This window comes from Malurus melanocephalus, unplaced genomic scaffold, assembly GCF_030028575.1.
Source record: "Malurus melanocephalus ecotype Western Australia unplaced genomic scaffold, MMel_1.1 scaffold_21, whole genome shotgun sequence".
In the NCBI taxonomy this organism is placed as follows: domain Eukaryota; kingdom Metazoa; phylum Chordata; class Aves; order Passeriformes; family Maluridae; genus Malurus; species Malurus melanocephalus.
The window spans coordinates 2,366,821-2,382,301 of NW_026623253.1; the positions used below are offsets into that span (position 1 = coordinate 2,366,821).

Below are 15,481 nucleotides of genomic sequence, written 5' to 3' on the forward strand. Positions count from 1 at the left end.
AAAAAAAAAAAAAAAAGCCACTCTGACAGATCTGCACCTCAAAAAGTAAATAAAATGTGTGCTAAAACATAGAAGAAACCTCTTCAACAAGCAATTTAAGCCCACAGATTAGGAATGCTATTGATGCCATGGGACATATATGCCCACGTATAACATCACTTAGTAGATACGTAGGTAGGTAAAGAGATAGATTTGCACTAGTTATGAATTTGGTCATGTTCTTTCCCCTATCCAGGTCACCACCATATATTTTAAAGAGTATCTGTGCTACAACATGCTTTGGGATCTGTCCCTTTATTACGTTTTTCTGTGTTAGACTGGCAAACTACTTCATTAATTTCCTTCTTTTTACTTATTCATGACCTGTAACAAAGCTTCCTTCTCAAACCAAGGCCACTTGGCCCCTTTAAAAGCTTGATCTGAGGTTTTTTTTTTTTTTTAAATAACAGAAATAATTTCTCCTTTTAGTACTTTCATTGAAATGCTGAAGAAATTCTGTACACTGATATAATTTACTTGTATAGAAACTACTACATTGACCTCGACCTSCTGCAGACCATCTGCTCCCAGCAATTTATAATCATAGCATAATTCAGGTGGGAAAGGACATCAAGAGGCTTGAACTTCTTGTTGTTTAATTTTATCAGCTGAGACYAGCCTTCCTTTTTGACACCAGCTCTTCCAGCAGTCCATCTTCACTACCAGAACCAGACAGAGTCTAGCCTGGATGTTGGCAAAGCTGAGGAGGGGTATAGCTCAGAGCCCAAATTATTATCAGATAGAGCTTCTTGGACACTTCTCTGTGTGATCTAAGAAGCCTCAGACAGGTCCAGAATTCTGAGGGCTTTAAGATGGCTAAGGTACAGAAGTGATGTGTCTCCATTCTCCTTCAGTGCACCTTACAACCCAGTTCAGAATGAATTTCTCTGTATTATCCACACTATGTCACAATAGTCACCACAGCTCTGCTCCAACCACTGGAAATGCTGCAGGCATTTCTGACCACCACCAGCTGGGTTCAGCCACTTGGACAGGAGGGAACAGCAGAAGACTAAAGGAAGCAGCAGGCCCAGAAATTTCCATCTTTGGYGAATTCTGACCATTACCAAAGCCAGACAATATTAATGTTGGCATCGCATTAAGTTTCTTCATCTCCATCTTCTTCCTTTTTTTTTCATAGCTGAACCATCTCACAGCTTTGTTGTGCTTGGAAACAAAATGTGAGTTCCATGCAGTTGARCACAGAGCAGATTGCCTGCACAAAGCAGGCCAGATACCAGCCCACAGATCACCACTGACCTCTGCATGGATTCCTCTAAGGCTGGTCTATTTTCTTACACAGCTGCAGCTACTTTCACATCACTTTGGGAGCTGAAACATAATTTTGTGTCATTCCTGCGCCAGAGTTCTCACATGGGTCCACTWTTCAGGATGGAGAATAATTCTTTTTAACTAAATGAAGTGGTTTATCAAAGTATCTTTTTTAATGCAAGAATGATCAGAGTTCTGAACAGAGGGGGGAAAATTGAAAGGATTGCTCAGGTGGAAGGAAAGTTGTGTGATCTGGATTGGAGAGAATTTGACTGGCTTGGATTTATTCAGACCTACCAGATGGAAATGGGAGAAAACTTCTCCCAAAACTGTTTGGGATAGGGCTGTAGGGAGAAAGCACCTCATGTGACCAGCATGGGCAGCCACAGGAGCTCCGGGAGAAATATTTATGCCAGGTTTAGATTCACCCTCAGTTGTGGTACTTGGAGAGTTCTCCAGCTCTTAGGAATCTGATGGCATTAAGGCATCAGAAGTTAGTCTCAAGGCATAATKTCTGATGTTTTCCAAACAATTTGGGAACTGCAAATCGGTGCAGATTTCTCAGCCCAGTAATTGAGGTGTTGCCTCAGCATTTTTTCTATCAGGATAACTTTCAAAGCCCTTTAGATTCTCTCCCCAAATGCAGCCATCCATCCTCCTCCAAGAAATCCCAGACCTTACTGATTATTACCAATAAAATTATTGATGTTGGAAATGCTGATACAGGAAGATGAGGCTATTTAGGAACGTTTTACCAGATGTTGGTTGAGCGATACTGCATCATTTCATGCGGCACATCGCAAAACCTCTTTCTTCCCTGCTGYGTTAAATTGTTACTTTCCCTGAGGGAGAAACGTGGTTCTTCACAAATCTGGCCTGAGAGGAAAGTGGGGAAAGAGTGTGGGAATAGCAGACAACATCAAGGATTCCCATTTCCCTACTCTCTGCTTCTTGTGAGCAATCTTGCGTGGCTTTTAACCACTGCCACTCATTTTCTGAAGAGCTCTTTCAGTGGCCACATCCTGTGCTGCCTCCAGCTTGGTGACAACACTCCTAAATACTGAGAGCATTGTCAGAAAAATCAGTCTTGGGTTCCTCTCGGGCTGAAAGAACCAATTTACCGCTCTCCTTCAACAGGCATTGGATARTTATAGGAAGCCCCTATGCCATCTCACATGGCTATCACATGCAAAACCCATCTATCCTACTGATGTGCATTGCCTARGCATCTCTGTTTCTCACACACAGAAAGATAAAACACATCACCCCCAACCAGGAAAAAAATTGCTTATTATTTTKACAGCTATTTTTTCATATCCCAATTGAGTGCAGGGGGTAGTTTTAAAGGAAAATATATTTCACGTTTCTCATCAACAARCCAAACAGAACTGCAAGATTCAGAGCAAAACCAACAAATTTATAGCTACTTCAATTTGTTTCAATCAAGTTAAAATATCTGTTCCTTTTCTACCATTTTAAGGAAAACAATAAACACCAGCAAGCAAATACACTTCTGTCTGGCATCACTTACTGGTCAGATTTTATCCCCAGGTTTCTGCATGAGCTTATACAGGGGTCTTTGCACAGAGCAAGCCCACTTTGACATCATCTATCAATCATCAAATCAGAAGATGAAAAACATCAGCCCACCAATGAAACATTTCAGTACAGGCAGCAATTTTGGGGTAGTTTTCTRTTAGGTGTCCGGTGGTCCTGTGCCTCCACTTAGCAATAAAAACAGGAAGCTCCAGCAGGCAAAGGACCCAGTAAGAATGCAGTGCCTGAATTTATGCAGAGCAGGGCATTGCACTATGAATGAGAACCAAAAGGGAATTTAAATTAAATTAAATGGGAAGCTAAGTGGGGAAARCTCTGCATTAGGTCATGGGCAGAACTTCAGTCCTCAGAGAATTCCCTAGCCTCATCTCCATTCCTTGTGGCTTTAAATACGAGCTTGTGGCCACCTGGAGAGCCAGCAGGGCTCCCTGCATGGCAGTGGGGAGAAGCCAGGGCACCACTTCCTTGCCTTTGTGGCTGCAGGTGGCTCATGCTCACACCTGTTTCCTCTGCAGCCTCTCACCTTTCTGGGCAGTGTGGTTGGCAGAAATCAAACAGGGTTTTACCAGGAAACCCAGGTGGCCAGAAAAACAATTGAGGAGATTTCAATTGACCAAATCCTTCCACAAAGCAAAACTGGGAACAAATCTTTTCCGAGCCTTGCTCTAATAAATCCTCAGGACACCACATGCCTGATGCATCCCTGTGAGAGSATTTGCCTCTCTGCAGCCACACAGAAGGTGCAGCATGGAGGGGCAGGGCTGCCTGCTTCTCTCACAGCACATTTTGGAAAGGGAAGCCCCTTGTAAGGCACCTTCCCTGCCCCACAGCTCTGCTGGGCTCGTGAGCTCTTGCACACGCATGGATATTTGGTCTTCTACTATAAAATCATCCTTCTAATCTGCTTGGGCCAGCAATGTCCTCCTGCCCCCTCCATTTGCTGTGATTTACTTTACAGAAGGCTTCAAATTTCAGCCAACACCCATCACAAAATTGGTGGGAAGAACCGTGATTCATGGATTTTTTCAATTAATCAAGTTCTTAATTTTACCCAGGAGGTCATGCCTTGAGATTTTTTCAGACCATCACTAAAGAGAACAAGCTGGCTGCAGCAATAAGCACCATCTGAGAATCCTCCCATAACCCAGGCTGTTTACTTTTCAGTTTCACTCACCATCATCCAAGCACATGTCTCTTTTCCCTCAAATCCTTTCAACTCTTTCTGTCTCTGAAGCTGACTAACGGGGAAAGCTCTAGAGATCTTTGCCTTTAGAGCAGATTCAAGTCCTGATTTCTCTTCTCTCTGTGGAGAACGTACAGAGCAGACTGAGGTCCTTCTACCCCTCAATTTGCCTTAGGAAGAGATGTGTGCCTGTGATTCTTTCCACCTTGGCAATATTGTTTTTTCCCTAAAGACTCAATATTTGGAGCTGGAGTCTTGCAGCAGCACAAGTACTTAACTCTAGGATGGGAGAGCACATCCCAGGAACTTGGTGCCAGCACTCCTYCTGAGATCAGAAGTTCCCCAGCATCCATGCATCCAGCCAGGTGGGAGCCACTGTCATTCCAGAAGATTCTGAGAAACCATGCTGGCTCCAGGTAGAAAAAAAAACAGGAGTTTCAACAATCTACAGCATTTTCCAGTGTGTGACATTTGTGCATGGAAGGACCTTACCCACACAGATGGCCCCAAGCTGTGACTATATCGAGTTACTCACATGACCAAGATTTTGTAGGATCTCAGCCTCAGGGAACCCCAGAGCCCAGCAGTCCTGGRAGAAAGACAAAAAGACTCTCAGAGCTCACATTCAGGGTAGAAACACTACTTACTAGAACAAAGCACAGATTAACTGATACTAGCCCGGAWGACACAGCTCCCAAAGAAGTGCAAATAAAACATTTTTCTGCAGCCAGAACACCATCATGCGATTTGCATGTGGCATCTCTTCCTGCAAGAAGTGTATCTACTCTCTGCTGTCTGCCTCAGAATTCCCCCAGGAAGGCYGGCCTGGCTGGCAGTGGAGGGTGCCTGCCTTCCAGACTATTAAATTACACAGCAGTCAATGCAACTCAAGAATGTACTTAAAAAGAAGTAAACACCTACAGACTGTAATGAACTAGGATGCTGYATTGCTCAGCGCAATTCTTTGGCTGATTTGTTTACCAAGGCACTATCTCAGAGGGGCAGAAATTACAGAAACCTTCTAAAAGCTGCAAGGATGCCTTAAATTAATGGAAGATTGTTGCATTTACAATAAAATTACCACATTTTTAAGACCAAGTTTCTTAGGCCCTTCCAGAGATAATGCACTCAATTTGACTCTTTTATAAACACCTAACCYGGATAAATTAAAAGGAACATAAAAACCAAGATCTTCTTCACTTGCCAATACAAGATGGATTATTGCCCCAGGCCTCAGAGAAAACTGCAGCTTTGCATTCCYGCTTTTAGTTAAGCTAATGAGGAGAAAAAGGAAGAGAATTTTTGAGGTGGGCTCTTCGCGCTTTCATCTGAAAGGTGGTGACTGAGCTGTGCAAAGCTGGTATGCATAGCTCTGCGAGTTCAGTACCTCAGCGCCTGAGTTCCTAGAGACTGCACCACTGAAAGGAGAGGTGAGTTCTTGCTATACCTTCCCTGGAAGCTGGTTAAACACTCAGTTAGCTGAAGGCCCTCCGAAAAAGGAACGTGCCTTTGCATTAGGTAGAGTTTGCAAACGCTTCTCAGTTACCTGTTTTATTCCCCTCTTGTTCCACTGCAAACAATGAAGCTCCTTAGGAAGGCTCAGGGRGCACAGACACTTTGTGCTCGTGACTCTGATGGTTTGGCTGCCCATTCTTGTCACCAGCCACGTGCCAGCCTGCATTCAGTGACTTCATGGTGTGGCTGCTTTGGGGGAGCTGGATGGGGAAGCAGACTGCAGCTGCTTCTGAAGGATATAAATATTTCTTGCAGTTGAGGGGCTCCAGCAGCCCAACAGGGTCAGGGACACCTGGGCGCTATTCCTGGCTCTTCTGCAGACCTGCTGCATTGTTTCATTCTTTCAGTAACTCTAAATGAAGACCTTTTCCTGACAGATTTTTTTTCTTAGGTGTGAGGCTTCCACWTGAAAATCTGAGCCACAGTAAGGAATTTGGGGTGATTGGACCAGCCTGTAAATGCAAGCCTAGGCATTCATTTGATAACAAATCCCACGAAAGCYGTTGCACTGGCGAACACCACGAATGGCTCACAGGCCAACCTTACTCACACCATTTACCAGCTAGCCATCTGCTCCCTTCAGATATTATTTTATAGCTTTCCTTTGTTTTCACCAAGGTTCAAACAGGAATGAAATTGTGGGTCCTGTTGCTAGCCYTTTTAGATAAATAGTTCTGCCATCACTCTAATAAGTTTGACAAGTTGGTCACAGGCCCCGGGCAGGAAGCTAATAAACTTCAAGTTGCTTTTCTATTGTTTTCCTAAAACAATTTGACTTCCTTTCTGATAGCCTCAAATTCCTTCAATAAAAATAGAGTACTGGGAGCCAGAGGAAGAGCTGAACCTGAGCCAAGTTGTGCTTACAATGCCGCCTGCGTAAGATCACTTTTTTATCCCGATGCACGAAGACCCTTTAAAAGAATAGCAGGCAGACAGCTGCCAGTGCATGTCAGGAACAGCTCAGGAGCCAGTCTCCCCCAGCATTGGTCCTCCAGGCTGGAGGGGATCTCCAGCCACTGAGGCCGTGTCAGAGCAAAGGCTGAGCTCCTGGGAGCTGGCTGGGGCTTTGCTCAGCCTGCCTGGAGTGTCCTCTCTCTGACACTTCAGCATCTCTTCTGGGAGCCAAACACTGGCACAGAGGTGGGCTCCAGCAGGACCAAAGGGCTGTGCTAAAGCTCACCCACCCTTCAGTCAACTTTACCTGTTCCTCTCTCTACCTGTGCAGGCTCAGCAAAAGGAGGTAAAGGTCTGTTCTTTCTTTTCTTCTTTCGGAAACATATATATSTATATATCTGTATATACACAACTATTTCTGTCGAGCAGCAATTCATCTAGCTGGAAGTTTGCAGGATAAGATGAATGTCTGGTGGTTAGGTGGTTGAGGATTCCTTGCTTTAAAATGACTTGCTGATCCTTTGGACAAATCCTTTATGCCTGGTTCYTCCACCTGTAAAGCAAGGAGGGTGTTTATAGGAGCTGCAATTAGAWTATCATTTGCAAAGCACTTCTCAACTACTCAGAGATGCTGCAGAGTTGAGAAGTGGAAGCAGGAGGGCTGAGAGGGCTGTACTTTGTTTCCAGTAACATAAAGCTGACAACTGAACATTTGCTTTGGGATGGATGGTAATTTCTCCTCAGTGAGATGAAAACCTCTTCAGGTTTTTCTTGCTGAAAACTTTACTGGCAAATGAGTCTGATGCATGGTGATATTCACACCTTGATGGGTTTTATTTCCTCTCTTATTCTGTGCTAGGATGGCACTCTGGGCTGGGAAGAGGAAAACATCCATCTGTACGGAATAATTTGGGCTTTTTTGCTAAATAGGGAACTGTGACTATAAAACTGTTCTCATTCAGGGGCTTTTGCTACTCCTCTTCCCTTGGGCCCAGCCTGTCCTTGGGAATTTGCCTCCTGCTGGAGGATGCCTTCAAACTGTCTCSAGAGGTCTAATGCATAACAGAGAACTTCCCTCTCCAGTCTTCTCTTTCAATCATACATGCATGGGGATTTGAGATAAAATGTTTCACTGGGAAGGTGAAGCAGCATCCACTGGTGCTTTAGAGAAGGTATTAGAGGTGCCTGTCCAGCATGGAACATTATGAAGAGCAAGAATAAGTGCAGTGCTGTGGCCAGGCAGCAGAGATGAACTCAACCACTGCTGGGTGGTGTTTTTTTCAGAGATTTCCCAATGCAGTAAACCTGATATCCTCCCCAAGGACAAAGTCCTGGGCAATGGCAGGAATGCACAAGAGGTCTTCCCTTCACACAACCCCTTTTCATTTTCACGTCTCAGGAGAGCATCTACCTGCATTTGCAACAGCCTTCCAGAAAAGCCAGATGCTCTGGGAACATCTGTTTTACGTGAAGGAGCTCTTTCATATGTGAGTTCTCATCTATGCTACTGCATATTTGCAGACCTTCTCCGTGCATTGCCTTGGATTGCTCTTTTTGTTTGCTCAAATCCCAGGCACAGAATGAATCCTCCATTAAATATCCATGGGATCGATGCTGAAAAACTCATCACACAAACAACTGCTCCAGATTTACCTGGGTTTTGTATGCAAGGGTGGGAATCTGATAAGGCAATAAGGCAAGTACAGGAAATAGAATGAAAAAGGGACCCTCTTGGCTTATCAGGTTCAATCCCTTTGAATAACAGGCAAGTACAGAACAAATGGCCTTTTCTAAACTTACTAAACTCTGTCCTAAATCTCATTAGGTTTCCACCCTAAGTTGTGCTGCTAAAATGCTGTTCCAGCACCACCTTCCCTGCACTGTTGCTTAGAAACCTTCTGATTTCCAACCTAAATTCATTCATGGCCAATTTATATCTATTTATTCTTGTGCCACATTGTCCTTTAGCTTATGTAGCTCTGCTCTCTCCCGAGCACTTACTTTCCCAACCCCCAATTCCTAAAAGTATTTATAGGCAGCAAATCTYTCCTCTCTTAACCTTTGTTCTGCCAGACTAAGTAACTAAGCTCCTTTATAGTATTCACCCKGCGGACACATCACACCATGGTTTAATTACTTTGTGTAGCTGCACTAGCATGAAGTTCAGTGCAAAATAATTAATGCTGRAAAGCTCAGACTGGTACCACATCTATTTTCAAATCAGCTCAAATATCTCTGCGCAGTCACTGCTGTGACTGATAAATAAACACTCTGCTGGCTCAGAGATACCCTCCATCCCTCTGGCCACCCCACTGCCTTCCTTTGCACCTGCTGCAGGCTGAATATCCTCTTGAATGTGGGTAAGCAGCACTGCGGATGCAATTTTGGAGAAGTCTCTCATCCTCATGGATGACATTACTTTCACTCAGTGCAACTGGAAATACTGCTACRTCCTAAAAGTTCACTTGCCTTTTTCATCCCCCTCTGAACCACAAACTTTCCCCATCTTTCTCCATCTCTCTCCTTGGAGATGGAGACTCCTGTTATTCTTCAAGCAACAAGTTCCTAGTGTGTGACTTTGCATTCTCCCACTTAACCTCATCTTGATCACTCCAGTCACAAAGAGCCTTCAGCTCTTGTAGTGTTGGAATCCACCTCTGCCCTCATGATACCTCCCAGCTTTGTTTCATCAGCAGATTTCATTAGTATTTCTACTTTCCGTGCCAAGGTAATTAACAGAAATATAAAAAAAGATCAGTCCTAAGAGCAATCTTTACGCAGCCTCACAGATAATTTCCCTTCAGCCTATTAAGGAACTGGTGTATCAGTTCTGTCAGTCTCTTAYTCACTTGAGGATTTATTTAATAATCCCTGTCTTCTTCAGCTGAATCTTCTACACTAATTTGCTTCTTCTGGGACACCATATCATAYGGTTTACTGAACTCCAGGTAGATAAGATCTGCTATGTTTCTTTTACCTAGGGGGTGAGGAATCTTAGTCCAAGAAAGCTCTTAACCTTCGATCAAAAGATAGTACATGTTATCTTATTTTCCCTTTCCCTCCCAGCTTTATTTCTGCTTTCTTTCAAAACCCATTGCACAGCATCACAGACTGCTGTGATCTGTGAGCTGCACATGGCAAGCTGTCAGCTGTTCTCCTCATTCCCACTGTCCGAGGGAGCCTTCTCTTCCACTTGCTCTCCTCACTCAAGTCAGACAAGTTTTGCATAGCAGGCTCTTGGGGAGGGGACTCAAAATTCYTCCTTGCTCTAAGAGTGGGCAAACCAGCTATTTCTCTGGCTGAGGAGCTGGGGAAGCTGCCCTGACACCTCTGTTTTCCCTGGAAGAGGTGGCAGTAGAGAAGGGATGCCACACTGAGGGCCTGGCTGAAGTGTCCCTGCTCACTCTTCTGTCTTTTGCCTCCCTGACYGCCTTCTACCATTTCCTTTCCATGCATCAAACTCCAAACAATTACCACCAGCCCCAAAAAACAAAGAGCTCATAAAAGGTACCTTGTGCATCATGCATGTGCTGGACAGAAACCTCCTCCCCTCCCTCATACACTAAGCAGAACTAAACTGTATCTGCTGGACTCAGGATTCCCGCTCAGGAACAACATCTGCACAGGAAACTCAGAGCAGTGAGCAGGGAGAATCAGACCTGATGACCCTCAGTGTGCAGCAAAGTGTCAGCCCCACTGGGAGGTCAGTGCATTTCAGACAGCTCTCTCACAGGACCTGTCTCTCTACAGCATGTGAAAAACACTTGACAAGCCTTATCCCTAGCCTAGCCCAAAGCCATCTGTGAGCTAGACCTGTATGATTAACACCTTTTTTTTGGACACTTCTATGATGAAGTCCTTGACAGTCTCACTGGCATGAAATCAACATGACTTTACATAATAATGCTTCATGGAAATTACTCCAGAAAGACAAAAAACTGGAATAATATTCCCCTTCCCATGAATTTCCATCGCAGATACACAACTGCCACTCAAGAGAGGGAGAAACACTACAGAAACATTTMTATTTTCCTTAAACCCACAGTCAGAAATGAAGCAGCAAATGACTCTAGGTTTCCACAGCAGGAGGTTATTGAGCTGCTGTGAGAATTTACTGTGCACTCTGTGTCCTGCATCCTCACTAACCATCAGGGAGGAAACAGCCCTCTTGGAAAAGAGTTGGACTCTTAACTTCAGAGAGTGGTCACACAGGACATACCCCCCAGGCAGCCTCTGCACAGCACTGTCCCTTTGTAGACTGGCTTTCAACCTTGTGACTAAAGRGTGTACTAAATTAGTGAGAGAAAAATTATTAGAAGAGTTGCCAGTTCTTTGTTTTAGTCCCTGGACTGCTTTTGTTTCATGGTCTGCACTGGCTGATGCACAGGGACCACCAGGACACGTTGTGGGTGGGAGGTATCCAGCCTGGGGAGGATTGCTGCAGGGATAACCACCAAAGCTGGTGTGCAGCCAGTCAGTTCTCAGGTCAGCAGAATCTTCTGTGCAAATCTCACTCTCCTGCCACCGGTTCTTTGAGGCCTTTATCAAAGCCAGAAGGCATCTCTGATTGTTCCTCCTCACTGGGCCACTCCTGATGTGCAGGAATCAGAGGCTCAGCTTGACACACACATGAGATACAAGATCTTCAGACACTGGATAGTACAAAACCTCTCTAAGAGAGGCCCAAATGACCATGATCTGACTGTGTGTGAGGGGAGGAGGTGGTGGAGTGGTGTGACAAAAAACACCTCTCTTGACAGGCACAAAAAACACCTCTCTCTTTTTATCAGTAAGGGGGCATGTAAAAACTCCCTGGGAAACATTTGGTGCCCTTTAGGACATGGCTGCAGCTGTGCTGGGCCCCCAGTCCAAGCCAGCAGAGCAAGTTCTGTGTGATTTGAAGAGGTGGAAGACCCTGCTCCACATGAACTCTGCTTTGCCAGATTAAGCTCGAACGAGTCACAAATATGTCTTTTGTTGATCGAATTGCCCTTCATCTTGCACRGACAAAGCTTTCCAGGATCTGGCTGGTGTAACTGTGGGGCAAGCCTGTCTCTGTTCATTTAGGGGAGGCTTAGTCCATAGAATGCTATTTGTGGGAAGATGTGCAAAGGAACAGCAGCAGCAGTGACTGGAAGGGGCTGCRTGAAACCGGCAGCGAAGGCATCCTGTCGGCATGGGGAGGGTGGCACAGGGAGAGGCTGAGAATGGGGAGGGAGGAATGAGATCCATGGTCTTTAAAGGAAAAAAAAAACAGGAAACCAGGTTTGAAAATAGAAAGATTAGGCAGGAGGGGGTGGGAAAGACAAGAAAAGTAGGTGAAGAAAGAAGAGGGGGAAAGGCAGAGAGGCAGTGGGGAAGACAGAAAGTGACACAGAAAGGGGGTGGAGAAAAAGAGAGGAAGAGAGAGAGAAGAGAGAACCATACTAAAGGAATAAAACCAAGCAACTGAGAAGAACAAGGAGTTCAACTTAACTACAGAAAGGAACAAAGATAAAACAAGGAAAGGACACTGAAGACAAGATACTTGAAATCAGGTAAGCAACCATGAGGGGGAAATAATAGAACTGCAGAAGTGCCGATGGTAGATCAAGTTATTACACTCAAGGGGAAAAGAGCATGAGGGGGAAAAAGGGATTTGGAGAGGCAGGAGAARAAGGATGGCCAAAAATAACTTAGGAAATTTACTTTTTCTTTCATTTTCCCTTCAAAACATTCCCACTAGTAACATGGTGGGCTTGGGACATTTTAAAAACTAAACTGTTTTGCCACAGGCAGTTACAAAACTAACAAGTAACTTCCCTGCAATGAACAYAGATACCAACAGATTTCAATCTATAGGAAAGCAGGCTGGGAGCCCCAAACATCCTCCCTCAGACAGTTTCATGTGCAAATTGCCATTTCTGTCAGATCCCATTTCARCATGCTGTCAAGCTGCTCGGGGGACGGTGGTGAAGGGAACTCTTACCTAGGAGAGGCTCTCAGGGTATAAACACTTGATAAAGTGTCTGCATTAACCGCCCGTATTCTGAAGGGYGCAGGATGCTTTCAGAATATTGCAGTTTCTCTTCCTTGAGACTGTTGTGTCCTGGCTGCTCTGTGACATGGAGCCTGGCAATGTAACTCCAGTGTGGAGAAGTGCCTTGCTGGTATCTCGCAGTCACACGTTCTCCGCGCGCCGCCAGGGAATGCYTTTCTCCTCCATCCCCACACTGCCCGTGGCAGCCTCAGCAAGGAGGACACAGACCTGAAGGGACGAATGTCCTCTCCCACACTAGCAGCTGCTGCTTCTTTTTATTTGCCTTCCTAACTTTTTCCCCCCCTTTTTGTACTTGGAAAAATTATGCAATTACATTTCCATAGTTTAACACTGCTTTTTCAAAGAATAGCCTACCATGAGAATACGGTTCCCCTATACACCCACCCGGAAAGAAGGAATCTCAGTGAGTGTGAAGATTGCTGAATAATTGCCACCTCTGATCTGCGGTGGTTCCTTTGATTTCCTGAAGGGTCGTTTGACTGCCCATTTGTCATGTCTAAGGAGCTTTGTGGCATTCTGGTTTTGACAGCTCAGGTAAACTGAGGCAGYGCCTCTGTCCCTGAAGTAAACACCCTTAGAGAATTATATAAGTGGCTCTTCTGGACAAACCTCAGCTAAAAAAGTTTTGTGCTGAACGAGTCTTAAGCATTGAACTCTTCTTCTGTGATAACAAACCCACCAAAATTATTTGGTAAAGCAGTGAGTATGAGTTTCTCCCTACTGCTGCCTTTGTGTTCCTCTCCTTAAAACTAAAGAACTTCATGCATGTAACATATGTGTGCCTAAGTGTGTGCAGCTAGGAGCAGCTTAAACAATTATTCAGAAGCCTCACAGAATTCAGTATTTGTACCAGGAGCCAAAAAAAAAAAATCTGCATTTGCTGCTATTTTCAAAATCTACTCTGAGAAGAGCACACATTTCTAACTTTGTTCCCATTTTTCCTTGGGAGCAGAACAGTACTTAGGGAGAATTCCTGAGGCTTCAGGGTTTAAAATACTCATCAGGCTCCGGTCCTTGGGAACTATGTTAAGTATTCCTGTTACTATAAGTATTTGGGGTTGGTTTTTTTTTTTTTTTTTTTCCACTCAACAGTATATAATAGCACAATATTTTTAGTATAATGGGCATTAAAAAATTTAAAGTCTGACAGAAAATACAGAACTTCATACCTTAGCCTCTCTTCTCTTTCTGACCTTCAGAGAGATTTCACACATTCTGCACGTTTGCCCATTTTCTGACTTATCTTGCAGCATTGAAAATAGACAAGGAGSAATAAGTAATTCAGCACTACACCATGTCATTAGGGAGCACATTTYAGAGGCTGCTCCACACTTTGGGTGCTGTTGCATGAGGCATGAGGATAGAGGCTTAAAATTAGAAACAATTCCCAGGAGACAACAGAGACACTTCAATCTTTGGGATAAGAATTCATAAAGGGGGGGATCAATTTTATTACTATTGATAAGCAACAGAGAGATCTCTGTGAATAATACTCAGCATGCCAGCTCTTCCCTGAAACAAAGAAATATTCATGCCACACAGCATGCAATGAGCAGAGAAATGCATGCTTTTAACTCYCTCAAGTGTATCTTTGAAGAGAGGTCGGGGGTTTTAATGTAAGAACTAGGGGTTTGCACTTATATTTCTGCCTTTCTTCATTTTTTATGTCATTACGGACATGCCTTGAGAATGGTTGAGAATTTCCATATGAAACCCCTGTCCCTTAGGAGCAGAAAAGCTGTCAGATGCCTTGGTCAGGGCAGAGGGTTGCTCAGAAAGTGAAGCAGTCTGGCAAGGGTGACCTTTGCAGAGCTCCAGGGTCTTCTCCTGCACTCAGATGTCTGGTGAAGAAAGGAGGGAGTAGTGGGATGGGAGAAAAACTGTCTCCAGTTTGTAATCAGATAAAGCTATCCATGAGGTCTGGGGTTAATTCTTGCTTCTTACTCCAATTTCCTCTGTCATGATGGGCCAAATCACTTCAACCACATTTCCCCACAAATGCCCCTTTCTTGTCTTTTGGGTATCTGATTCCTACGTGTGGTGCCACTGGTGGAAGCGATAAACTCTCCCATTCCAGCATAAACCAGACAGAGCTCTGCTTTGAACACACACTATACAGTGCTAAGTACACTGGAAAAAAAGCATCAGCAGATTAGCAACATCACCAAAGAGCTTCCAAAATTAATGAACAGTTTTTATCTTAATCTCTCACTGCTTTAGCTCCTCRGCTGCATGGTTGATCTAATTCCATCTCCTCACCTCTGGGTGGTAATGAAAGTAAGTAGATTTATAATTGTGAAGCGATCAGATACTGTTGTGATGAAAGCCATAGGAAAACCCATGAGGAAACTAATAATTCTGTCTTTAGAGCTGGACTTGAATAATGTACAGTAAATGAGGCACAGGCCACCCACTGAACAATGAGGAGAAAACAAAACATTGAATAGCTGCTGTTCAAGAAAGCCCCCGACAGGCTGGCACAGAACAAGGCAGRCATCCTGTGCAAAGAATGAGGTGACAATGTGAGGATGTGGTTAAGGACTCTAAGAGGCACAGGCACAAAGAGATTGAATTAAGATTACTGAGAACAGTAACTCCAGCATTTCAGTAACTCCCTACTGCTGGGCTTTGCCAATTTACTATTAKCTGGTTTGGAAGGCGGGGTGTATGTGTGTGCACATATATGTGGTACATACACTGAGCACAAAAAATAATCCGCTCACAAGCTATAGCCAGGCTTCACCCTGAATGTGAAAGCAAATACTTGAGGCAATGATACAGCAATAAGGATGGAGTGTGAAAAGAATCCTACAGATTTTCAGAAAGAAGGAAGAAATTAGATTTGACAACATAGTAATAAGTGGGAAGTAGATTGCCACTGAAAATTTCCCCTTTCTAAGGCTGAAAGCATTAGCAATTTGGGTGCTGTACAGAGTTAGCTGGTCAAAACTGCCCAAAAACTGAGGCAAGGCTCTCTGGGG

The 15,481-nt window shown here is 44.3% G+C and overlaps 2 protein-coding genes across 6 annotated transcripts in view; one reads left to right on the forward strand and one right to left on the reverse strand.

Annotated features, from left to right (window-relative positions):
- Positions 1-4,643, reverse strand: part of GJA8 (gap junction protein alpha 8) — a 39,173-nt gene extending 34,530 nt beyond the window's left edge. Inside the window, exon 1 of the mRNA XM_057389936.1 lies at positions 4,587-4,643. The gene's annotated coding sequence lies outside the window, so the exon portion shown is untranslated. The remainder of the gene's footprint in view (positions 1-4,586) is intronic.
- Positions 4,644-5,414: 771 nt separating this feature from the next.
- Positions 5,415-15,481, forward strand: part of GJA5 (gap junction protein alpha 5) — a 19,983-nt gene continuing 9,916 nt past the window's right edge. Inside the window, exons 1-2 of one of the 5 annotated variants that reach the window (XM_057389941.1) lie at positions 11,786-11,997; positions 14,721-14,777. The gene's annotated coding sequence lies outside the window, so the exon portion shown is untranslated. Of the gene's footprint in view, positions 5,482-6,497; positions 6,813-11,785; positions 11,998-14,720; positions 14,778-15,481 lie in introns of those variants that run through there. The other 4 variants (XM_057389942.1, XM_057389939.1, XM_057389940.1 and 1 more) reach the window with 4 other exon arrangements.